The sequence below is a fragment of the Anabrus simplex genome, chromosome 2 (assembly GCF_040414725.1).
Source record: "Anabrus simplex isolate iqAnaSimp1 chromosome 2, ASM4041472v1, whole genome shotgun sequence".
Classification (NCBI taxonomy): Eukaryota; Metazoa; Arthropoda; class Insecta; order Orthoptera; family Tettigoniidae; genus Anabrus; species Anabrus simplex.
The window spans coordinates 816324489-816350667 of NC_090266.1; positions in this window are offsets into that span (position 1 = coordinate 816324489).

Sequence of the window (26179 nt, forward strand, 5' to 3'; positions counted from 1 at the left end):
GCTTCCAAGTGCCAATTATCATCTTCAGTTTTGAGATATATGTGTCATCGTAAAAGGAATTCATCTCCGCTTTTATCCCCCTACCAAGTTGATTACCCCCACCAAATGCGTCTTCCTTTATTTTAAGAGGAGATTCCAAATATCAGTTTTCACGTTTGTAACATCCTTAGATTTTTTGGTAATATATACATACATTCTCATACAAATAATTCAACTAATTTTTCAATTCTTTCACTCCCCCGCCCCCCCCCCTTTAACGGTTTTTTCCGAAAACCAAAGAATACGTGTTTCCTTATTTTTAAAGGAGATTCCAAATACCAATTTTCACGTCTGCAACATGTTAAGTTTTTGAGATATACTCTAGATACGCTAATTTTAAAAATTCACCCCCTTTATCTGTTCCCCTTAAGAGGATTTTACGAGAAAATATTTATGTTTCTTTACTTTTACAGGAAATACCAAATACCAGTTTTCAAATCTGTAATATGCTACGTGTCTGAGATAATTTGCAGATACAGTCTTTTTTTAACTTCACCCTGATTTTCACTCCCGTTCACCTCCTATTAATCGGATTATCCAAAAAACAAAAAAATACGCGTTTCTTTGTTTTCAAAGGAGATTCCAAATTTCAATTTTCATGTCTGTAACATCTTAAGTTTTTGAGATATAAGTCTCCTCATAAAAGGTGTACAACCCATTCCGCCCCCCCCCCCCCGCTTTTCACCCCCCCTTAATGGTATTTTCTCGAAACAAAAAATACGTGTTTCTTTTTTTGTCAAAAGAGATTCCAAATACCAGTTTTTACGTTTGTAAACTTTCGCGTTTTTGAGAAGTAGATATCCTCATTTTAAAAATTCACCCCCTTTTTCATCCCCATAGCGACGGAATATCCAACAATCCTCCCTTAGCGAGCACCTACGTGCTAATATGAATATATCTCCAAAATTTCATTTCTTTATGTCCAGTAGTTTTGGCTCGGCGATGATGAATCAGTCAGTCAGTCAGTCAGTCAGTCAGTCAGTCAGTCAGTCAGTCAGCCAGTCAGTCAGTCAGTCAGGAAAGTTATTTTATATATATATATAGATCAGCAGGGCTAAGTGAATTTGTTATCACGGATAAACGTGAAATATGACTTAATGATACACTGAAAAGAAAAATTCCCAAAGTTCCTGACTTATCCTTGTATAACATCAAATACGATGGAAACTTCGCCTATAATCACTGCTTATTGTACCAATTGTAGTTGCCCATAGCGGCAACTAGTCTAGAAAGCCAACTATAACGGCCGAGAGGATTCGTCGTGCTGACAACACGACACCGCATAATCTACAGGCCTTCGGGCTGAGCAGCGGTCGCTTGGTAGGCCATGGCCCTTCGGGGCGGTTGCGCCATGGGGTTTGGTTTTATAACGGTAATTCAGCTCTAAATAATGATTATTCCGCTAATCGTGGCTGTTCTTAAACATACTTATACGTGTTTGTGGTTCTTTGTGTAGAAATCTGATAACTTAAGCACAAATGCACAAATGTAAACGACAATAAGCACATTCGATGAATGATGCATTTGTGCAGTTGGGAATTGAACAACTGGAATCTTGGGTTTTCCAGATAAAATTGTCATGAGCACCAAGGATATCATATTCAAGTGGAAATACAGCTTTCCACCAGACATGCTTCATCATGTTACTGAATAGGGAACACTGAACTGATTATGGATAAGCACGAAAGGTTGATGATAGCTTTAGGTATCTGGAGGTCAATATGAATGTTGTCGAGAGAACCTCGCTCACAAGAACATTTGGCGAACTTCTTCCACTGACGAAAACAGTATACATACAAAGGTTGAACAAGGGTAGTTGCAAGAGGTGAAATGGTGTTACCTGTATGTGTTCATCCGGAATTATGAAAAGATTTATCTGTAGCGAATGAGTCAGTATGAGCAGCTTAATCTTACGTCAATGCCATCTAGTGAATCATTTATGCCTATTTAAAAAGGATGAGATAAATACCCGCCAGGCATTTCACGCACGTTCCTTGCAAAACGCATGTGCAAGTTTTATCATAATTATGACTGATAACGTTTTTGTTGTACAGTTTTCTCCAAGATTGACTATTTATGAGATTCAGACGAAAATAGTCATTTTTACAGTCTTAAATTAAGAAATGCATCAGTTCTGAAGAGTTAGCTACGTGTGAACTGGAAACCAGAGAAAGTAGCCTTATATAGCCAATAGGACCATTGGTGACCGAGTTGTCCAAATCCTTCCACACGTAGTGGTCTCATTATTTAGACCCCACGGCAGAAATTCCTCAAGGGGGAGAGTGAGAATCGGAGATGTGATGAACCATTAGGCCAACGTCATTTCTGAGAAGAGAAGTGGGGTCAATTGGAAGATAAATTTAAATTATTCCTGACAGTGATTGGGAGAAATCATGAAGTTACCTATCGAGCTAAGGGAATGCAAATACATTGGATTGTTGCAAGTGATAGTAAAATTACAATGTGTAGGCTAAATACTGTACAAAAATATTGAGTAGAAAAGTGCTTTGCGTGGGAGAAAATCCCCATTAATTTTGCAAACAATACCATGTACAGGATCGGTCCTGGTTGAAGATTGTTCATTACATTACGCTATGTTTTGAAGAATATCGATATTTTCGAGAAATGACTAGCACATTTGTAACAACAAACGCGACTTTTCCGGTGGAATTTGAGAAATTCTCACCAATGACCCTTGGTCTTGATGATAAGTAATAATTCATTATATTCTTACACGCAGCAAAGCTAAGAGTAGCATATGCATAAAACAAGCTTGTAGTGTTCCGTGACTGATGATATCGGGAAGCCGGCCCCATGGTCTAGGGGTAGCGTGTCTGCCTCTTACCCGGAGGCCCCGGGTTCGATTCGCGGTCAGGTCAGGGATTTTTACCTGGACCTGAGGGCTGGTTCGAGGTCCATTAAGCCTACGTGATTAGAATTGAGGAGCTATCTGACGGTGAGGTAGCGGATCCGCTCTAGGAAGCCGAGCATAACGGCCGAGAGGATTCGTCGTGCTGACCACACGACACCTCGTAATTTGCAGGCCTTCGGTCTGAGCAGCGGTCCCTTGTTAGGCCAAGGCCCTTCAAGGGCTGTAGTACCATGGGGGGTGGGGGATGATATCGGGATCACAGCCACGGGACGTCCAGTTTTACATGGAGTCCGAACAGGAACGTAACCTTTTATTTCAACCTTGGTCTCCTTGGTAACAACCCAGCGTGGTGATACTAGTCGGCTATCATGCTCCCTTATGTACGTATGTATGTATGTATGTATGTATACACAGTATGTATGTATGTATAGTATGTATGTATAGTATGTATGTATTTATTAACGTTCTTGTACCATAATTTGTGCCTATAATAAACGTCTCCATCAAACTGAAATTATTCACAACGTTGTTGCCAAGATGTTCCTATTTAGCTCACTTCTACTGTAATTAGGGCCGATGCTACATTAGCATGCACAGAGCAGAAGACGAACAGACTGTTGCCCCCTCTGTCAGATCAGTCTGCATTGCCTCATTGTCTGCATAGCCGGCGTCTCGGAGGCTGCGTCTCTGCTGCCATGGTGACGAGAACTTGGATCATCCCCAACAGCAAGGCAGCACTACCAGAATATAACACATGATCATTGCGTAGTTTTGGGATTTTTTTTACAGTTAGATAACACTTCAATCTATTATTATTTACTTACGCATGGCCTCAGTCTCAGAAGATGAAGCGGGCGGCAATATATACAATACGTGGAAGAAAGCTCATTTGCAAATCTCAGTAGCAATGATGCTGCATATGGTGACCAGCTACGTAGTTTCTGTTGACCCTATCGAGCGAGTTGGTCGTACTGTTAGGGGCGCGCAGCTGTGAGCTTATATTCGCGGGATTGTCGGTTTGAACTCCATCGTCGGCAGCCCTGAAGATGATTTTCCGTGGTTTCTCATTTTCACACCTGCAAATACTGGGGCTGTACCTTAATTAGGGCCATGGCCGCTTCCTTCCCACTCCTAGCCATAAGAACTATCTGTAATCGTCCGACGTAAAGCCGATTGTAAAAAATATATACATATTGTACCATGAAAAATATGCCCGTATTTGGCTAGCTTGAAGAGCATGGGTTTACGCAAGGCGTGTTGGGGACGTTGATTGAAATATATACAGAAATGGGTTTTGTTTTTAAATGAATTTTTAGTTTGAATTTTTCTTTATTAAAGAATGACAAGTTCATATCATCTTTAAATGATGGGCTATCCCTCGTTGACGAGTATAATTGTCGTCCTGAAAAACTTAGTTATTATGAGATCTTAAGTGACTGTAGTGGCCTATCTAGATCCGCAGATTTTTCCGCATTTTTGACATACATTTGTTCTGTTAAGCACTGGCTGTGCAGTTTGGTTTTTCTTCATGAGCTCCCGTTGTTTTCTTGCATTGCGCTTGTCAATTTCTGTTCTCCACCTTTCTTGCTCTAGGTGCGGAGTTCCTTCCCAGACATTACGACGCCAGACTGTGCGGTTACGTGCAGCAGATTCCCAGTTGTTAGTTTTGATTTGACACTTTTTCATGTTAGTTTCTAGCGCATCTTTGTAACGCTTTTGTGGTCTTCCAAGTTTTCTATGACTTTCCTTTAGCTGGGAGTACATAATTTGTTTTTGGAGACGGAATTCAGGCATGCGAACGATGTGGCCTGTCCGGCTGAGTTGGTGCTTGAAAATCATGGCCTCAATGTTAGTGGAGTTATCTTCTTCCAGAACACTGATATTAGTGGGTCGATCCTGCTATTTCACTCTCAGGATCCTTCTCAGGCAAGGTTGGTGGTATTTTTCCAGACATCTTATGTGCCTTCTGTAGGTAGTCCACACAGAGGTAGGTCTTATGGCGACGATGGGATACGGAAGGGCTAGGAGTGGGAAGGAAGCGGCCGTGCCCTTAAGGTACAGTCACATCATTTGCATGGTGTGAAAATGGGGAAAGCACGGGCAACCATCTTCAGGGCTGCTAACAGAGGGGTTCCAGCCCACTATTTCCTGAACGCAAGCTCACAGCCGCGTGCCCCTAAACTAGGATTTTCCTTGTCCGACTTGTTGGCTGAATGGTCAGCGAACTGGCCTTCGGTTCAGAGGGTCCCGGGTTCTATTCCCGATCGGGTCAGGGATTTTAACCTTCATTGGTTAATTCCTATGGCCCGGGGGCTGGGTGTTTGTGCTGTCCCCAACATCCCTGCAACTCACACACCACACATAACACTATCCTCCACCATAATAACACGCAGTTACCTACACATGGCAGATGCCGCCCACCCTCATCGGAGGGTCTGCCTTACAAGGGCTACACTCGGCTAGAAATAGCCACACGAAATTATTATTATTATTATAGGAGTTTCCTTAGTTCTCATTTCTCGGGAAGTCTGGGTTAACTCCAATGTCACTTTATCTTCAGGATAGGATGACTCCTTTCTAAACTATTCAGCTTTCTAACGGGGAATCTCAGCCATGTGTGTCCCAGGTGGATCAAGCACGTGGTAATATGTAGGGCTCGGCAGTGCCGATTTTGTTTTAACAAAATCGATCAAGCGATTGCCGTGAAGAGCAGTTCATAACTTGTCAGTAAGTAATGGCAGTGGATTGTTAGAAGCTTGTCCAGCGGAGGAAGTCGATATCTTGAACCGCTTGCTGAAGTGTGCTGCACGTGTTGACTTAGGTTACCCGTATTTACCATGGCAGGCTGCGGGAAGAACTGCGTATAGTTTAAGTTTGTTCTTAGTACATACAGCATCTTACCACAAAGGAGTCTTCAGGCAACTCTTGTCGTTGAATGACGGTTTAATTCTCCATAGGCTTATGCTACCAATCTGGGAATATGCACTATGTGATCAAAAGTATCCGGACACTCCAGTATACTACTAAACAACAAATGACGCCTCGTACAAGTACACTGACTGACAGAGCAAATGCAACACCAAGAAGGCGTGGTCAGAACTTTATGCAAATTGCAGGGTAGACTGACGTCACTGAGGTATGCTCATAATTTGAAATGCGCCGCTGTGCTGCGCACGTAGCGAACGATAAATGGGACACGGCGTTGGCGAATGGCCCACTTCGTACCGTGATTTCTCAGCCGACAGTCATTGTAGAACGTGTTGTCGTGTGCCACAGGACACGTGTATAGCTAAGAATGCCAGGCCGCCGTCAACGGAGGCATTTCCAGCAGACAGACGGCTTTACGAGGGGTATGGTGATCGGGCTGAGAAGGGCAGGTTGGTCGCTTCGTCAAATCGCAGCCGATACCCATAGGGATGTGTCCACGGTGCAGCGCCTGTGGCGAAGATGGTTGGCGCAGGGACATGTGGCACGTGCGAGGGGTCCAGGCGCAGCCCGAGTGACGTCAGCACGCGAGGATCGGCGCATCCGCCGCCAAGCGGTGGCAGCCCCGCACGCCACGTCAACCGCCATTCTTCAGCATGTGCAAGACACCCTGGCTGTTCCAATATCGACCAGAACAATTTCCCGTCGATTGGTTGAAGGCGGCCTGCACTCCCGGCGTCCGCTCGGAAGACTACCATTGACTCCACAGCATAGACGTGCACGCCTGGCATGGTGCCGGGCTAGAGCGACTTGGATGAGGGAATGGCGGAACGTCGTGTTCTCCGATGAGTCACGCTTCTGTTCTGTCAGTGATAGTCACCGCAGACGAGTGTGGCGTCGGCGTGGAGAAAGGTCAAATCCGGCAGTAACTGTGGAGCGCCCTACCGCTAGACAACGCGGCATCATGGTTTGGGGCGCTATTGCGTATGATTCCACGTCACCTCTAGTGCGTATTCAAGGCACGTTAAATGCCCACCGCTACGTGCAGCATGTGCTGCGGCCGGTGGCACTCCCGTACCTTCAGGGGCTGCCCAATGCTCTGTTTCAGCAGGATAATGCCCGCCCACACACTGCTCGCATCTCCTAACAGGCTCTACGAGGTGTACAGATGCTTCCGTGGCCAGCGTACTCTCCGGATCTCTCACCAATCGAACACGTATGGGATCTCATTGGACGCCGTTTGCAAACTCTGCCCCAGCATCGTACGGACGACCAACTGTGGCAAATGGTTGACAGAGAATGGAGAACCATCCCTCAGGACACCATCCGCACTCTTATTGACTCTGTACCTCGACGTGTTTCTGCGTGCATCGCCGCTCGCGGTGGTCCTACATCCTACTGAGTCGATGCCGTGCGCATTGTGTAACCTGCATATCGGTTTGAAATAAACATCAATTATTCTTCCGTGCCGACTCTGTTTTTTCCCCAACTTTCATCCCTTTCGAACCACTCCTCCTTGGTGTTGCATTTTCTCTGTCAGTCAGTGTATAAAAGGAGGCAGGGATGTTTGTGTTGCTGGTCGGCGGATTCAGAGTCTCGGGTCACAAGTAGCCACGGCTGGTCCGTGGTTTGACAGGTCTGCACTTTCAGCGGCCAACCGAGCAGAGGACGGGTGGTCACAGCTCTACCGTGGCTCTACGCCTCTCTATTCGGGAGACGGAGAGGGGCTGGTCCCAGCGTCGATTGTTCTCAGAATGATTTTCCATAGTTTTCCATTCTCCTGCACTAAGATGAATGCCGGGACACTTTCTAGTGTAGGCCAGGGCCACCAACCCTCTCACCTTCTCCGCACGTCTTGCCGTAACAAATCTCCTGGTCTGTGAGACGGCGGCACAGTCTAAGAGGCCCACCTCCCCCTTCAGGGAAGGAATGAAAATATTTAGTAGTAGTGATAGTAGTAGTAGTAGATTCTACTGCACAGTACGACTACAGAACAGCAACATGTGTAGGAAAGGTGAGCTCAGTGACTTCCAGCGTAGGGTAAACGTTGGTTGCTGCCACATAAGCAAGACTTTTGCAAGGGATATTTTTAACCTTACGAATGTACCCAAACCAAATGTCAATGTAATTGTACAGTGGAAACACCAAAGTATAACCACAGCACAATCATGATCCGGTCGGCCATATATACCGTGACACCCCGGTCCAAGGAATATCGTCGGGTGTCACCAGAAAGAATCACCATGGAATTTCGAAGTGCCATGCAAAGTACAACCAGTCCCATGTCTGTGCGTCGCGAATTAAAAAGAATAGGGTTTCATGGTCAAGCAGCAGTCTATAACCGAAATATAGGACTATCTCTTAATAAAAAGCGTCGCCGGGTATGGTGTAAGGAGCGACACCACTAGACAACAGAATAATGGAAACAGGTAACTTCGTGTGATGAATCACGTTATTTATTGTGGCAATCGAATGGGAGAATTTGGGTATCAAGAATGCCTCCTGAAAGCTTTTTACCTAAGTGTTTAGTAATAATAATAATGTTATTTGCTTTACGTCCCAATAACTACTTTTTAAGGTCTTCGGAGACGCCGAGGTGCCGGAATTTAGTCCCGCAGGCGTTCTTTTACGTGCCAGTAAATCTACCGACATGGGGCTGTCGTATTTGAGCACCTTCAAATACCACCGGACTGAGCCAGGATCGAACCTGCCAGGCTGGGGTTAGAAGGCCAGCGCCTTAACCGTCTGAGCCACTCAGCCCGGCTAAGTGTTTAGTACCAGCAATAATGTTTGGACGAGGTGGCATTGTGATGTGGGTTGATCTCATTCTAGTGACTCTGCCTCCTGCAGGACTACATGGCACTCTAAACGTACGACATAAACATATTTTGTTTGCTTTTGTACTGCCTACTGTGGAGAATCAGTATTCCCAGGCTCATAAGCCTATACACTACGGGTACAACCTTTCTAACCTGTTAATACTGAAGGTAGTGATATTTAGTTATTTTCTAACTGTGTCGTTAACCAAACTGTTTAGGGACCCTACTTGCCGATACGACGTCTTACAGTTGATGTTAACATGGCACGTTGGCACTATACAGTCATGGCTTATTTCGTGATTTGCCAGAATTACGTATTGTCACTGCCGTGTTGTTAAAATCACTACTCTTACATTTTCGGATATAATTAAAGCAAATTTTCTTTTTCTGTGGATTGTAAATCTGTTTGGGTAAATGCAAAACGCAAACTCATGTCCTCATACCGAGGAAGTGCTGGTCTTTTCAGCCACGCCCCCAGTAGAGGTGAGCTGCATGTAACATTTCGACTACATACCAGCCCCCCCCCCCCACCATTCTTAAATATCTGGCAGTACCGGGAATCTAACCCGGGCCCCCGAGGGCGGCTACTAATAACGCTAACCGTTACGCTACGGAGGAGGACTGTTTGCCTAATACAGGTAAGTAAAATTGTGGCATATTCGAATAATGCATTTAATAAGGCAGTTGGTATACAATGACGAACGCAGCATTTTATTCATTACGCGATTACGGTCTTATTTCCTCCAATACTTTCTAAATCGGTTTACCCTCCAGGGTTGGTTTTTCCCTCGGACTCAGCGGGGGATCCCACCTCTACCGCCTCCAGGGCAGTGTTCTAGTCCAATACTTACGTACAGAATTCGATTAGAATGGCTAAGAAGCAAGAAAAATCTGCAAAAACTCCTCTGAAAAGGAAAGCAACGTACCTCCCCTATAAAGATCAGTTCATTACAAATGGAAGGAAATTTCGTCATCAACCTAACTTAAGCTTACCTTGACTTGTCACGACTTGGGTACGGTTTTCAGACAGCCTTTGTGTATTCTTATTCACTTATGGAATATCTACAAGCAATATATTTGCTTGTGTGTACTATTACAGCGGTACACAAGGCAAACAAAGATTAATACGCTTATAGCAATGCGTATATCATAATAAAGACAGAAATATATAAAATTACATTGAGGGAGGTGAGGGAGAGTGTGTGCATGTCATTAATTCCACATTAAGCTTGGAAACCGACTCAATTATGAATATCATGATTCATCACTTATTATGTTTAGCCTCCGTGGCTCAGGCGGCCTCCCACCTCTGGGTTCCGTGGATCAAATCCCGGTCACTCCATGTGAGATTTGTGCTGGACAAAGCGGAGGTGGAACAGATTTTTCTCCGGATACTCCGGTTTTCCCTGTCATCTTTCATTCCAGCAACACTCTCCAATATCATTTCATTTCATCTATCAGTCATTAATCATTGTCCCAGAGGATTGCGACAGGCTTCGGCAGGCGGCACAATTCCTATCCTAGCCGCTAGATGAAGGCTTTATTCATTCACTCATTTATTCCATTCCTGATCCGGTCAATAGACTCGAAACAGGCTGGGGATTTACATTTTCAACATTTATTATCATTTACTTGGGTTAGAGGATCTCCATTACGGATACTTACATTGAATGAATGAATTAATGAATACACTTCTCTCCCAGTCACGGATGACTACCAACTGGGAAGAGCGTATGCGTTTATTGTAATCGAAAACATTACATGTAGTTAAATTTGAACGTACTCGAAACAAACCAACAAACCAATAAACGAAAGCAAGATACAAAAAATTCAAAGATATTCAAATTCGTGAACTGTTAGATGATGTTAGTATATGCTGCATACTCCATACATATTGTACATCCTTATAAAAACAGCGAACAATTCCCCCCCCCCCCAAAGTCAGGGACAACCACCCACCGCGACCATTGCACTTACATGCAACCAGAATTATTAATTACGGTATGTAAACTCATATCCTCATCCCGAGGTGGTGCAGCTCTTTTCAGGCACACCCCATTGGAGGTGAGCTGTATGTACCATTTGGATCACATACCAGCCCTCCTGCAAGTCTTAAATTTCTGGCAGTACCGGGAATCGAACCCAGGCCTCCGAGGACGGCAGCTAATAACACTAACCGTTACGCTACAGAGGCGGACGTTAATTACTGCAATAAAATATATTTAACTCCATACGGCCGATTGGAAACAAAGAACGGACATCTCCTTCCCCCAGTCACGGATGGCCACCAACCCGGGGGAGAGACCGTACGATCATCGCATCCATCGCTATCACATGCCACTGGTTCTGTTCAATTTCGAAACGCAACTCACTTGTAACTGATACCACATTCAATTATAGTTTACTACCGCAGACATGTTATTTAATAGTTACTTACCTAAATATATCTTTGGAAGTATACAACCTTATCCTTATGAGGATTTTTGGATTTTAGCTAAGTTGTACAGTCCAGGATACCTCTTCCGTAACTACATGAAATTATCTCTGTCTTTACATTTTTCCCCAAATACCTCTAATAGTATTAAATAATTTGTTACTTTTGCTGGTTTCTTCCATTCTCTGCTTAATAGCCTTGAAAGTGTGTAAAGTTCATGTTCATTTAGGATTTTATCCAACTCTTTCCTTTCTATGAATTTCTCTTTAATATGTCTTGTTTCTTTACAGTCCTTCATCAAATGTGCCACCTCCATATTTGAAATATATAAAATACATTTATTTTCGTCATTTTTTCTCTTAAAGCTTTATTCTTATACACTCCCATCAACCACCAGATTATTCCTCTCATCTCCCTTTTTGTTAAAATTTCTGCCCTTATAATCATATCCTCACTTATTTTACAAAATTCTATTAGTGTTCTCTTGCTGTTGCATCATGTCCTTACTTTTTGTCTTTCTATATCTTTCACTCTTCGAACTACTTTCTTATGCAATCTCCAGTCATCCCTTGATATATTACTTACCCAGTATGATCCCAATCCTATGTACTCTAGAAGCTTCTTCACCCCATCCACCCAGTAGCCTTCGTTTAGGTGTTTCAATTGGTGCTGATAGGCTATGCCTAATATTTCACCACCTCCCCCCGTCTTTAATCTCAACCAAGACTTGACTACTAGTTTCGCAATATCAGCCCGTATATTCACCCCTTTACACATCATTCCTACTCCACTGTTTGCAGTACAGTTTGGCAGTCCCATAATTATTTTGGCAAATTTACTAACGATTACCTCTAATGCTACAACTTCCTGATCTATTCCCCAAATTTCTGATCCATACAATACCTTAGCTTTAACTACTGCTCTAAATATGTTTTCCTGAACTTTGTATTCTATGTTAGGCATCATTTTATCTAATGTTTTGATACTAGCCAAGGCATTTATTCCCTTCATTTTTGCTCTTTTCGTTTGGTATGACCATCTACCATTACTACTTATAATCGTCCCTAAGTATTCGATATTTTTGACCACTTCTAACTTTGTCTTACCCATCCACCACTGTTCACTCTTAGAAAACTCTACACCCCTTTTACGAAACATTACTTTGGTTTTCTGTGGGTTAACCTTTAAATTCCGCTCTTTACAGTAGTTCTCTACCTCATTAATACTATGTTGCATCTTGTGGGTGTTAATGCGATTAGAATGATATCGTCCGCAAAGATTAGGCCTGGAATATCTTGATACTCGAGACATGGATAAGCTCCTTTCTCAAATTCTTTCGAGTGGAAAGTATCGTTAATAAACAATAAAAATAATATGGGGGACAGTTTACACCCTTGTTTAAGACAAACTTTAGAAGTTCTCTCTCCCCCTACTAAACCACTTTTAACTTTGACAGTACATTTAAATTACGAATATATGTTATCAATTGCTCTTATAATTTTAGCTGATACTCCGATCTGCCTCTACTTGTGGACGACAGCTCTTGTACTCACCGAATCGAACGCTTTTTCTAAATCGATTACAGTAATGTACAACTTGCCTCTTTTCTTCTTAATATATTTATCTATTATTGTTTTAACTACCACTATATTGTCACTTGTCCTCATTCCCTTTCTGAATCCTGCTTGTAATCTCGACAGGCTCGAGTACCCCTCCGCCCAATTCATTAATCTTTTAGCCAATATCCCTGTGTATATCTTACTTAAAGAATCTAGCAACGTAATCCCGCTATAATTACTTGGGTTAGATCTATCTCCACGTTTCTTGTATACAGGACAGATGATTCCTTCTTGCCATGATTTAGGGAAACTTGCTCCCTCGATGATCTTGTCAAATATTTTGACTATACTTGCTAGGATGAAGCTGTTTTTGCCTGCTTCCTTCCAGAATTCATTGCTTATACTTGAAATTGTTCCTGATTTCCCCTTCCTCCCTTTCTCTAATATTTCCTTTACTTCGTCGGCTGAAATTTCCTTATCTTAATTAGGCAGGGTGCACTCCGATCCTCTCGAGACTCTCATCTTCTGTACACCCTGTTTCCAGCTATCTTAACCACTTAACAGTTTACTAAAATATTCTATCCATTCTCTATGACATATCTATCTAAGTTATAATTTTTCTATTTTTATAAATTTGATTTATTCTATGCCATGCATTCTTAATATCATTATTTAGAGCATCTCTATTTAAGTTGTCAGTCTGTTTTTTCTGCCACAAATCTTTAGTTCTTACCAATAATTCTTTGTACTCTTTTCTTTTGCTACAGAATACAGTTCTTGGTTCATGCCCGCCTATTTTTCCGAATGTGTCTAGTGCTTTCATTACTTCTGCTTTTTTTCGTCTGCATTCTTCATTGTACCACCCACTATTTCTTTGTATTCTTACCTCCCGAGCCCGCATCTTATGTCCTGCCATTAGTATTGTGTTTTCTATTAGCTTTATCGCCTCGTCTATCTTATTTTCTTCCATCGCGGTGTTAATTCCTATCTTAATAATTTCAAAGGACTTCCCTTCGAAATATTCCTTGAGTTCTGCGCTAAGGTCTTCTCTCCATATCAACTTTGCCACTGATATCTCTTTAATATTACTTTGATAATTATCCCCACTATTCTCTTCCGTGCTTACCATATTTATAATTATGCGATTTTCCCCAACCTTTTGCATTTATCCTCTTAATGAGTGTTAATGCCTCCTTAGAACATAATACTAGATCAATTGCACTACCACCCGTTTCTGTTATAAACGTTAAATTGCCCCTTTCATCACCTGGCCACCACATTTAAAATGTAGGGTTCTTCTGTTCCACATATTTCTAATAGTTTCTCGCCATAGTTACCTTTATCTTGACTAGTTCTTTTTCCAATTATTATTTCCTCAGCCTCTTTACAATAAACTGGTTTAAGTCTGCAATCCTCGCATTGAAGTCCCCATTATTACAATACCCATGTTCTCATGTATATTCTTTAATCTGTTTACTTCTAATACTAACTCTGTGAAGAATTCCTTGTTTGCCAATGAGGAGCCCTCGGGAGGATTGTATACAAAACCGAGACATAGATTAACATCCCTCTTCTGTTTTACCTTTGTTTTCACTCAAAGTATTTCGTCTATATCTGATTCTATTATTTCAATTTTCTCCTTTACTTCCTCCTTTATCAAGGTTAGTATACCACTGGATATCTACATTTACGAGCATTCCTGCCCCTTGACTTGCTATACGTTTTAAAACATTCAGTATGCACTTCATATCCCGGTGCTATCCAACTCTCAACAAAGGTAATGATATGCGTTTCTGCATTAAGAATTTCACCTGTTCATTTCCTAACTTATTCAAAAAACCTTCAATGTTGACCGTACCAATATTACATTCTAGCTATTTCTTACCTTTACCCTCAGACGAGTTACTTGTCTTACTTCCAGTTATTCTCTTTTTCTCCAGTTCTAGAATACTACCCTCCGGTGAACTAATAATTTCTTAGTCTAAATTGTCTTTCTGTCCTTTGCCCTTTTTGATCCAGAAGTCTATTACACTCAAGGATTTACCTTTCCCAGCCAACGTCTTTGTTCTGTCATCAGATGGGCCGCTGCTCCCTGGATTCGTGTCGACTCGACAGTCAGCTGGTTGTCTATCCTCCTCTACTATGCGTTCGTCACTCTACAGTCTTCTGTTCTTCTGTAGAGTATGAAGGTCGCTGTCGTCATCAGATCGTACGTTATCGGCCACGGTACAGGCAGCTGACTGGCACAATCCTTGCTCTACAGAGAATTGCACTTCCTGGTGCGATGAACTCAACTGTCTATCCACTTCCCGTAGCTGTGCAATTGACCAAATACGCGACCAATTACTGTCACCTACTATAAGACGTTTCCCTCTTATGTATGATTTTAGTCCATAGTTCCTAGCTTTTACTAGATGAAATCGCAAGACTCTCTGTTCCACGACTGTCTCTTTATCCATATCTCTTCTCACCCAAATACTTTCTCCTTTTATGTTCTTCCCATTGAGGAAACTTTTATTCGCTTTCAGAGCCGAAATCAACTCAACTTTAATAGGTCTTTTCTATTTGACTCTCCCTAGTCTATAAATTTCATCAATATCTTCTTCTTTACAATTTATCTGTATATGATTATTTAAAATATCCAACACTTTACTCGTTAGATCATTAAAATCCTCCTTTCCGTTCTCCGGAATGCCGTATATGAAAATATTTTTCCTCAAAGCGTCCTGGATAGTCCATTTCCCCTTCAATCACCTTTATTTTCGACTTCAATAGGATTCAGATCCGCAGACCTCACTGGCCAGTCCATGCGATGAATATCTTCCCCAGCCAGAAATTCATCCACCAGAGCATCGTGGTGCGGTCGGGCATTATCGTCCATTAAGATAAAGCTTGGACCAACCGTACCCCTGAAGAGTCGGACATGAGGTCTCAGTAGCTCATCCCTGTATCTCCGAGCGTTAACATTGTTCCTCGGACCACCCATGAGGATGTGCAGGTCCGTACGGCCATTCAATATAATGCCGCCACACACCACGGCGCCACCACCAGCACACTGGTCCCGTTCCACGATATTCCGGTGGTTGTATCGGCTACCCAGTTCTCTCCAGAATAATGTGCGATGGGAAACGTTCTGCAAACTGAAGCGGGATTCATCTGTGAAGAGCACATGTCTCCATTCATTCATGGTCCAATTTCGATGTTGACGGCTCCACAGTAAACGGGCCTGTCTCTGTGCTGGAGTGAGCGGGACGCACACCGCTGGACGTCGGGCAAACAGCCCTGCTGTTCTGAGCCTCCGATACACAGTTTGTCGGGAAACGGCAACCCCTGAGACGACTGCAAGCTCCGCCGACATTTGTCTTGCAGGTGCACTCATATTTCGTCGGCCGGTTAAAGCTGTGTGGTGGTTGCCCTTGGTCGACCTGGTAGTGGCCTACGACTAACATCTGTATCTCGAAATCGTCTCCAAAGCCTGGAAATGACACTTTGTGGAAAATTCAAGGATACGGCGATTTCGCTCTGTTTCTGGCCTGCTTCCAGGCGGCCCTGCAAGACGGGCCCAAATGGCGTCGTTGTGCCATTGTGTTGTCACGTTCACCACGAGGCTACACTCCGCACATTATAACACGGCAAACACAACTGAATGAATATGGGGCGCAGGCAATGGTTGTGTTTACCTTGCGGTTACGCCGTTAGTCAAATCAGGGAACATTTCTTTCCTATACACAGTTGGTAGGCGCATATGTCATGCGAATTGCGGTCTAATTCCTGTTGCCCTGCTTACCCGTAACTTATGCTTAACTTCTGGACACTAGTGTAGCTGTGAATACAGTACTTTATCCTCTTGGACAAAGTATCGCATTGTCAAGAAAACAAGACTGGATGTATCGAAACTTAGCATGTCCGTTTCCCCGTATTCATTACATTAAGCACTACGACGAAATGATTAGAGGGTGATACGACCCCTGTTAATTGTTGGTTGAGAGTTTCAAATATGCGGCACAGCGAGCACAGAGTCTTTTATTCACATCTGCAGTAGCGTTTACGATATAGGCCTAGTAGTGTTGTATTTGACCCTGGCTTCAAAAGTCGGCAACATTATTATTATTATTATTATTATTATTATTATTATTATTATTATTATTATTATTATTATTATTATTATTATTATTTAACCACTTTACAATTCGGGTTTGGTTTCTCCCCCTAACTCAGCGAGGGGTCCCACCTCTACCACTTCTAGGGCATGAGACATTTAGTCGGGGATACAAGTGTACAAGTACGCCATCTGTAATTGGGAATAGCCTGTTGATGGTTAATAAATCTCTTTCTATCTAAATGGAGAGTAGAGGAGGACCAGTACCTCGCCCAGGAGACCTCACCTACTATGCTCAACAGGGCCCTTGTAGGGGATGGGAAGATTTGAAGTTATACGCAAGGAAAAGGGAAGGAAGCGGCCGTGGCCTTAAGTTACGTACTGTGCCATATCATATATGCCCCAAATAGTAATTAGGTAATATGGTGTAATATTGTGCATTTAATACAAGAAGCAGTCATGGTGCAATATAGAAGTTGCGTAATGCAGTATCTCGGCAGGGCGTGGCTTCAGAACTTATCATCTTTCATAGCAACAGCGAGCATCTCGGGTATTCCGTATGATTCAATGGGGGAATTTACGAGAGTGTTTGACAGCGGCCGATTCAAAAAAAAAAAAAGACCAATCACAGCCCTGGAAGCGATATTGCGGAATGTTAGGAATATACAGAACAAATGAAGCCAGTCTTACTAACTTTGAGATTTACAGTGCTGCACTACTCTTGATTTTATTAGGCAATCTGTTATAAAGCCATACTCCACGTTTTTGATGTGAAATAGAAGCAAGTTAGACGTTAAAAACTACCTGCAGACAGTTACAGTACTTAATTCTGAACTAATAAAGTAATAAATATATTTCTATTGAATCAGCGCTTTTGCCGAGCAAGCGGCCGAGCCATGGCGTCATCACATCAGTGAAATCCCCGATGATATTTCTAATACCGGAAGTTTGGTTAACGTAGCAGCTTCTGGAGATGGGAAGCTCACTCTGTCTTGAAGTTGATAACCGTGCGGGTCGGTGTTCCTTATATTCAGCCAGTGTTGTATGAAAGTAACTTTTACAGTGACGATTTTTAATCAAACAAGTATGCATATTTTGTGAAAGCTGAAACGTTATTTTTTGAGAATACAATACCTAAATGCAAGTGATATAATGTAATTACGAAAGTGTATTGTACAGTAACAAAGCAATTAGCTTTGCTATATATATATCACGTATTATGATGCAGTATGCCATAGTGCGGTTCTGGCACGGGATTGAATATAACTAAGACGATAGTTACTATCGATATTTCTAAACCCGTATATGTAATTTGCATCTGTATAGTGCAAATATTGTTATCGGTACGCGTCCGGTAACGCGAAGAACGTGTGGGAACCGTCGTTATCGTTTCGGTTCAATTTAATGGTGTGTGCGAAGCACCACATTTCAAAGATGATGGAAGAAGAAAGGACCTGCAGTGTATTTGGTAACGCTATGCAGTTTGTTGCTATAATGGCGAATAATATTCGTCATGCCAGTTGTTTGCTGTTTGCTGACGATGTAAAAACTATTTAAAGTTATACATCACAAGAAGGATGAGGATGAGCTACAGCAGGACATTAATCGTGTTGTACAATGGTGCGATATGAATCATATGTCTCTTAATGTAAAGAAATGTAAATCAGTAACTTCTACAGGAAGAAGAAATGTTCGATTGCGGCGTACTATATAAAGGATACCAAACTAGAAACAGTTTCGGCAATAAGAGACTTAGGAGTAATATTTGATGAAAAATTAACATTCAACGCCCATATTACAAAAATAACGAACGAGGCCAACCGTATGCTCGGGTTTATAATAAGGAGTTCTAAATTATTTACTCAATCATCGATTGTTATTAAGTTATTTACTAGCCTTGTTAGGAGTAAATTATAATATGCATCTGTAATTTGGGACCCGTGTTCTAACGAACAAATACATACTATTGAAGTTGTTCAAAACAAGTTTTGCGGTATCTGTATTATAAAACAAATAATACATTTTGCCCTTTTGATACATCAAAACGGTATTTAAGAAGTAACTTTAACCTCACGTCATTGCGCAACAGAAGAATCATTATTTACCTAAAAACGTTAAACAAAATCGTAAGAAATAAATTTAATTCCATAGGACTGCTCTATTTTATCTCCTTTCATGTTCCACGAGCTGGAGCTCGCATGAACACAGTATTTCAAGTTCCAAGATCAAGAACATCTCATCACTTGAACTCGCCATTTATTAAAATGCTATGATTTTACAACACATTTGCTGCAGGAATAGATTTATTTTCAGAATCACACACTGTCATTAATTCACATTTAAAGGCCTGTGTTTCTAATTTATAAATTCAGACTCCTTCTCTATATAAGAGCTGCTCTTTAACTTATTTATTAATATAGTCACTTACTACTTTATTATATCCTTGTTTCAATTCCTGTACTTTTTTAGTGTAGAAATAATCATTGTTGTACTCTGGATTGTCACTTTCTCTGTATATGTGTTTCCCATTCATTCTTCTTCCTTGTCTTCATTATCTTCAGTATTATAATGTATTTATCTTTACTTAAATGTATGCATTATAAGTACTGTTGTGTTAAGAAGGTACTATATTGGGCTTACTGCCTGTGTACTTTCAAAAAGACAAACAAATAAATAAATAAATAAATAAATAAATAAATAAATAAATAAATAAATAAATAAATAAATAAATAAATAAAAATATCGTAATCAAGGTCACGGAACCTCCTTTTATTATTATTATTATTATTATTATTATTATTATTATTATTATTATTATTATTATTTTACAATTTGGTTTACGTCGCAACGACATAGACCGGTCTTATGGCGACGATGTGACACGAAAGAGCTAGGAGTGGGAAGGAGGCAACCGAGGCCTTAATTAAGGTACAGTCCCGGGATTTGCCCGGTGTGAAAACGAGAAAGCATATTCAGGGCTGCCGACAGTGGGGTTCTAACCCTGTTTTAATTAAGTGGAAATCGAACCTCAGGGTTTTGAATTTTCTTTACAAAAATTCTAGAAGCATTGACCGGAATTCGAACCGTATCTATTTTGGCGAGAAACCAGTGACTATGTCACTCGCCTCTAACGCTCCATCTTTTATTTTCTATTTGTTTAGCATCCTAGCGTCCCCCTTACTCGCTCAGAATGTAGGCGACTATAGGAGAAGAAAATGTTTCTACTGGGAAGGTAGAACCATGTTCAGGTCTGCCGACGGCGGTATTCAAACCCACCATCTCCCGAATGCAAGCTCACAGCTGCGCGACCCTAATCGGACGACCAACTCGCTCGGCTAATGTTATTATCAATAACAACAACAAATAATACAGTGAACTGGAAGATATTCCATTTGTAATTTGTGCTCATAATAGTACAGGAATGAAATTAAATATAAATTACATAACATTAAGCCAAAGCACGAGAACGAGATTTTAGATGTATCAAAGCAAGAAATTACATAATAACGAAAAAAGGAGAAGGATAAAAGAAGAAATGCACGAAGACAAGTAATGAAGTATTAGATAATTTAAATTTACTTACGAGAAGCGTAATGTAATAATTACAATCAATGCATAGGGATTAATATGAAATAAAATAGAGTAAATTAAACTCTCCTTGTGCATGTAGTGTAAGATAATTACTACGCAGTGAATCAGGAATTCACTCAAAATATTCAGTTACTAATAACAACAACAACAAGGTAATTACAGATATATTGACAGATATCTTACATAATTCCAATACGCTCCACGAGAAAATAAATATATTTCTTGAAGATTTATAACTTCCTTTAAATTATTTCATGTGAATGGAGAAACAAAGCGGTCATATATTACTTGGAGAGAAGATTAAGGAAGGAAATGTGGATTACAGACTTCACCTTGTCAGTAGGGATTACATTATCGGAGCCATTTCGTCGTTACCTCATCAGAGTAAAGAGAAACCATAGACATAAAACCTCTCGGAACAGCCGACCTGGGATTGCTAGTCACTTGCAAGGAAGTAAAACTGCGGCCACTTACGTTTACTTAATTCATCTCTCGAGAGCACTTCAGTTCACTTCTAAACATGCAATCAAGTGGAAATATATGATAGTAGATCTTCATACTCGGGCCGTTCTAACCTTCCCTACCAGTTCACTGCAGGAATACCTTCGTAACCACCGGTTTCAGATTCAATAAATGGGAACAGATTAACGGCGGTTGAGTTCCCTGAGTTCAGGAGAACAGGAAGGGCTGGAGGGTACGAAATTTCGAAATTTCTGTTGAGCGCTTTTAAAACCACATTTCCATGTTTCATTATCAACACGTCCGTTTTACACTGATGATCAATTAGAGATACCTGGCTAGTAGCGTGAAGCAACTCCTTTTGCCCTGATGGCGGCAATGCAATGAGGTATAGACTCCTCAAGATACCAGAAGGAATGAGGAGCCATAATAATCCATATTCCCTGCACAGCCTCCCATGACGCAGAGAGATTGTTCAGTGGCCAGGGTGCCCACACCCTTCCCGACAGCATCCCAGATATTATCAGAGGATTGAGATCGGGTGACCTTACGGGCCGGGCAAGCATCCTAATCTCCTCAGTGTTCATTGAACCAATCGGCCACAATTCGGGAGCGATACGCCAGCGCATTGCCTTGTTGTAGTGTAAGTCTTTCGCAGGATAATGAATGGGTGGACATCGTGGACATGCGTTCACTTTCGTTCTTGCATCATTCGCCGATTAGGGACATTGGCGGATGTCCCAGAGGTCAAATTTCATTTAATATGAACAGTTCCCGTAATATCAAATTCACTTAGCCTACCGTAGAGCCACTTTGCCAAAACACAGCTATCTGTGATTCAATGTCTGACTCGTTGGCTAAATGGTCAGCGAAGTGGCCTTCGGTTCAGAGGGTCCCGGGTTCGATTCCCGGCCAGGTCGGGGATTTTAACCTTCATTGGTTAAATCCAGTGGTCCGAGGGCTGGGTGTTTGTGCTGTCCCCAACATCCCTGCAACGCACACATCACACATAACACTATCCTCCACCACAATAACACGCAGTTACCTACACATTGCAGATACCACACACCCTCATCGGAGGGTCTGCCTCACAAGGGCTGCACTCGGCTAGAAGTAGCCACACTAATTTTTTTTAAATATTTTAATTCAATCGCGTAGCAGTGTATGTCCTTTGAATGAGCGAAAATAAACAACGCTGTTATCACCTGGACGGAAACGGGGCAGTGTTGACGGCCAAATCAGTACAAAACATTGGGGAAGGGAGTGAAGGGGTGTCGAAGGCACAATGACTCACCTTCTCGCTTAACGCATTGCTGCATGGACTGCATGCAGACAGCCCGCTACAAGACTTCGTTGTGATCTAAATGGGCTCAGTGGCGGATGTATTGAAGTACAGCATTAGGTTACCTACTCGTCCGGCCCCTGCGGTGTACGGGGCAACCCGTCCAGCCGCCCCGGGTTCGATTCCCGGCCGGGTCAGGGGCTTTTAATTGTAAATCATTATATCCCTGGCCTGGGGACTGCGTGTTTGTGTCGTCCTTAACGTTTCTCATATTCAACACTCAACACTTCCGCAATTCCAATTACATGCAGGTTCATATATTGTGCAAGTTGGGGCAATAGAACTCTATAGGTCGACGCCCCAAACAAATAGCATTTTAACATCAAAACATTAAAAAGTAGCCTACTCTGTTAATTACAGTATTAAGAGGTAAAGGAGGTTTTTAACCGAAAAGTATTTTATACTAGTTAGGAATATTTTGTAGCTGCGTTATATCGGGTCTACCAATCCTTCTTCACCTCGTTCTTGACATATTTCTATCAATCTCCAAACTCTTAAGACTGCGTGGTATTGCTTGTACTATTGCTTGGGGGACCATGTGAGCCTCCCACATGCCAATAATACGGCCTCGATTCATTTGTGATATGAAAGGAGCCATCTTATTACAATGTTACAGTATAACGCCGGAATACACACACTGTGTATTCAACACTACCTGTTCACTCCCTTCCCCTCCTTTTCATTGCTGGAGTGGGGCAGTGTTGGTTGTTTATGTCGGGACACCATTAATGTGCGTGCGTGTACACTCGAGAACTTCAGTATCTCGTGGCGAGAAATATTCATTTCAGTCAAGAAATCAGTACAGACCTCAGAACCGTCCAGTACCTGCTTAAACATCCATTAGACACGTAACACATGCACACATCTGAAGATTGAAGGGGAGGTGAAGAGAGTAAAATACGGGATATCTAGCATGAACGAAACAAGCGGTGGGGAAGATACCTGCTTCCCCCCCCCCTTGCACGTCACTCCTGGCTTGAATACGATGAAAGAGAGGAATGAGGGGAGTCCTTGAATGCAACAGACGCACTGTGTATATCAACTCACTGGGGGTCAATTCTCCAGTTTCTTTGTAATTCTTGTGTGCGAAGGCTGGCTGAAATGATAGCGGTCTCGACCATGACTTCATTATCATCGCGCTAAACCACTGTAAGAAGGAATGACCCATATTTTCGTCAGTATTGTCCCTATTAAATTAAACTACTTTAATACTCAAGCAGGCACTGTCAAAAGAAGAATGAATGTACTTTGCAATAAAATATACACGGATATCAAATTTGATCGCAAGAAATTAAGATGAAAGAAGGTAACTGTTTCATATAAAGATTTAGGGCCCACCCTTTTACTGAAATATTATACCATTCGTTTTTATTAATATAATTATGGGAAATGGGATAGAAAAATTAAAGGGGATAAAATGACGTATAAAATACAAGACAAAAACAGTGCTTATATTTAATAGACATATAAATGAAGAATATTATTCACAATCCAAAAAATAATGGTAGGTAATAATAAACATAAGATATTCTCTTCTCGTAATATCACAGCAAAATGTCTTTAATGAAACAAAGGAGTGCATTTTGTAAGAGAAATGCAAATAAATAAAATGAACGTTTCCTGCACACGAAAATTATCGTATTTGCATAATCTTAAACATTGCACTAGTTTTCCATAAAAATAATAATTTTCTAGTAATTCAAATGATTGGAGGAAACTAATTAGGGAAAAACGGAAATAGTGGTTCATCATTATTTTGTTAATAGCAAGGGTGTTTGGAAATCCGTTCGCATGGAGTTATTGCCAGCGCTGATCAAACAATTAAATGCCACACGTATTGGGGTGGGATTACATCGTGCTTATTTTTTCACAAGTGAATTACAGATAATTAATTGTTTGCCTTGATTAGGAGAAGCCAGTATAGCCAGAATATTTAAGCATACAAACCTCGTAATCAGTTCCCGACAAAATGGCGTTAGGAGTGACCTCTGAGTGCGTAACGCGACAGGCCACACCTCCCGGACGATGAATACATGTGACGTTGCCTTGGTTACTTCTCCTTCATCCTCAGGGTTGGCCTAAATCTTTGCTAGAACGTTACCTGTTTCCTTTTCCACCCGGATCGCGATTGTACCAGAACAACTCAGAAGGAAAATGAAGGAAGGCAACAAAGGGATGGCTGTTCCTGGCATTTTGCTGCCTCCCTGCGAATTAATTTATGAAATAGTGAATGTTAAGTAGTTATTTTAACAACTCATGGGCACAGAAATGCCTCATCCTTTTCCTTTCTTTCATAATCTATATATATAAAATAACTTGTTCCGACTGACTGACTGACTGACTGACTGACTGACTGACTGACTGACTGATTCATCATCGCCGAGCCAAAACTACTGGACATAAAGAAGTGAAATTTTGGGGATACATTCATATTGACATGTAGGCGTTCGCTAAGGGAGTGAAAAGGGGGCTGAATATTTAAAATGAAGATATCATTATCTCAGAAACTTAAAAGTTTACATATGTAAAATTAGTATTTGGAATCTCCTTTAAGAATAAAGAAATACGTATTTTTTGTTTTCGGAAAATCCCATTAAGGGGGGGGGGGTGAAAATTGGGGAAAAGGGGTTGAACACATTTTATGAGGAGACATATAAAAAACTGAAGATGTTACAGACATGAAAACTGAAATTTGGAATCTCCTTTGAAAACGAAGAAACACATATTTTTGTGCTTTTGGATAATCCGATGCATAGGGGGTGAACAGGAGTGACAAACGGGGTGAATTGTTAAAGAGACTATATCTGCAAATTATCTCAGACACGTAATATATTACAGATTTGAAAACTGGTATTTGGAATTTCCAATAAAGGTAAAGAAACATGAATTTTTTTTTCGGAAAACCCACTTAAGGGGAACTGAAAAGGAGGGTTAATTTTAAAATTAGCGTATCTACAGTATATCTCAAAAACTTAACATGCTGCAGACGTGAAAATTTGGTATTTGGAAACTCATTTCAAAATAAGGAAACACGTATTCTTTGGTTTTCGGAAAAGACCCTTAACGGGGCTCTTTTAAAGAAACGAGTACTGTTTGTTTTTTGGAAATTTCACTTGAGTGGTGAGTGTGAAAGGTAGTAAAAGAATTTAATACTTTTTCTGAAGGTTACGGACGTGGAAATAGGTATTTGGAATCTCCTTTAAAAATATAGAAATATGTATTTATTTTTTGACTTGAGAGAAGACTGTTTATCGCATGTACAGTTCTATGTCACATGGTCGTCTTAGCCCCAGAAGGTAATTCCACAAACATGGTTTACAAATAATTTCTGGGGTAAATGAAACTAAATTTTTGGGTGAGGTTTTTTTTTTTTTTTTTTTTTTTTTTTTACTAGTTGCTTAACGTCGCACCGACACAGATAGGTCTTATGGCGACGATGGGACAGGGAAGGGATAGGAGTGGGAAGGAAGCGGCCGTGGCCTTAATTAAGGTACAGCCTCAGCATTTGCCTGGAGTGAAAATGGGAAACCACAGAAAACCATTTTCAGGGCTGCCGACAGTGGGGTTCGAATACTGGATACTGGCCGCACTTAAGAGACTGCAGCTATCGAGCTCGGTAGGGTGAGTTTTTATACGTTAGGAATTTTCAAATAGTACTCAGTACAATCCCGAGGAACGATTACTCTGATCAAATTACGAAATCCACGCGAGCGAAGCTGCGGGTAATTGCTAGTACAATATAAATTACATTATGACATTCCTTAGTCACGAGGAATTATGGGTTTACTCATTGTAGGTCCATAAGAACAATACTGTTTACTTAACATGGAATGAACTATAGGAGGATGGGATCCAGATGAAGAAATTAAAACCAGAATCGGCACTGCAAGAAGTTAAACATCTTGTGTGCTGCCGTAACTTCTGATTCGAAACTCGTTGGGCTGTCGTGAAATGGTATGCCTTATCGTAACTGCTTTACGTTGTAGATGGCTGCGCAGTAAAGGCTCCGTCAGAAAGGCACGCTAGGCTTTTTGAAATTT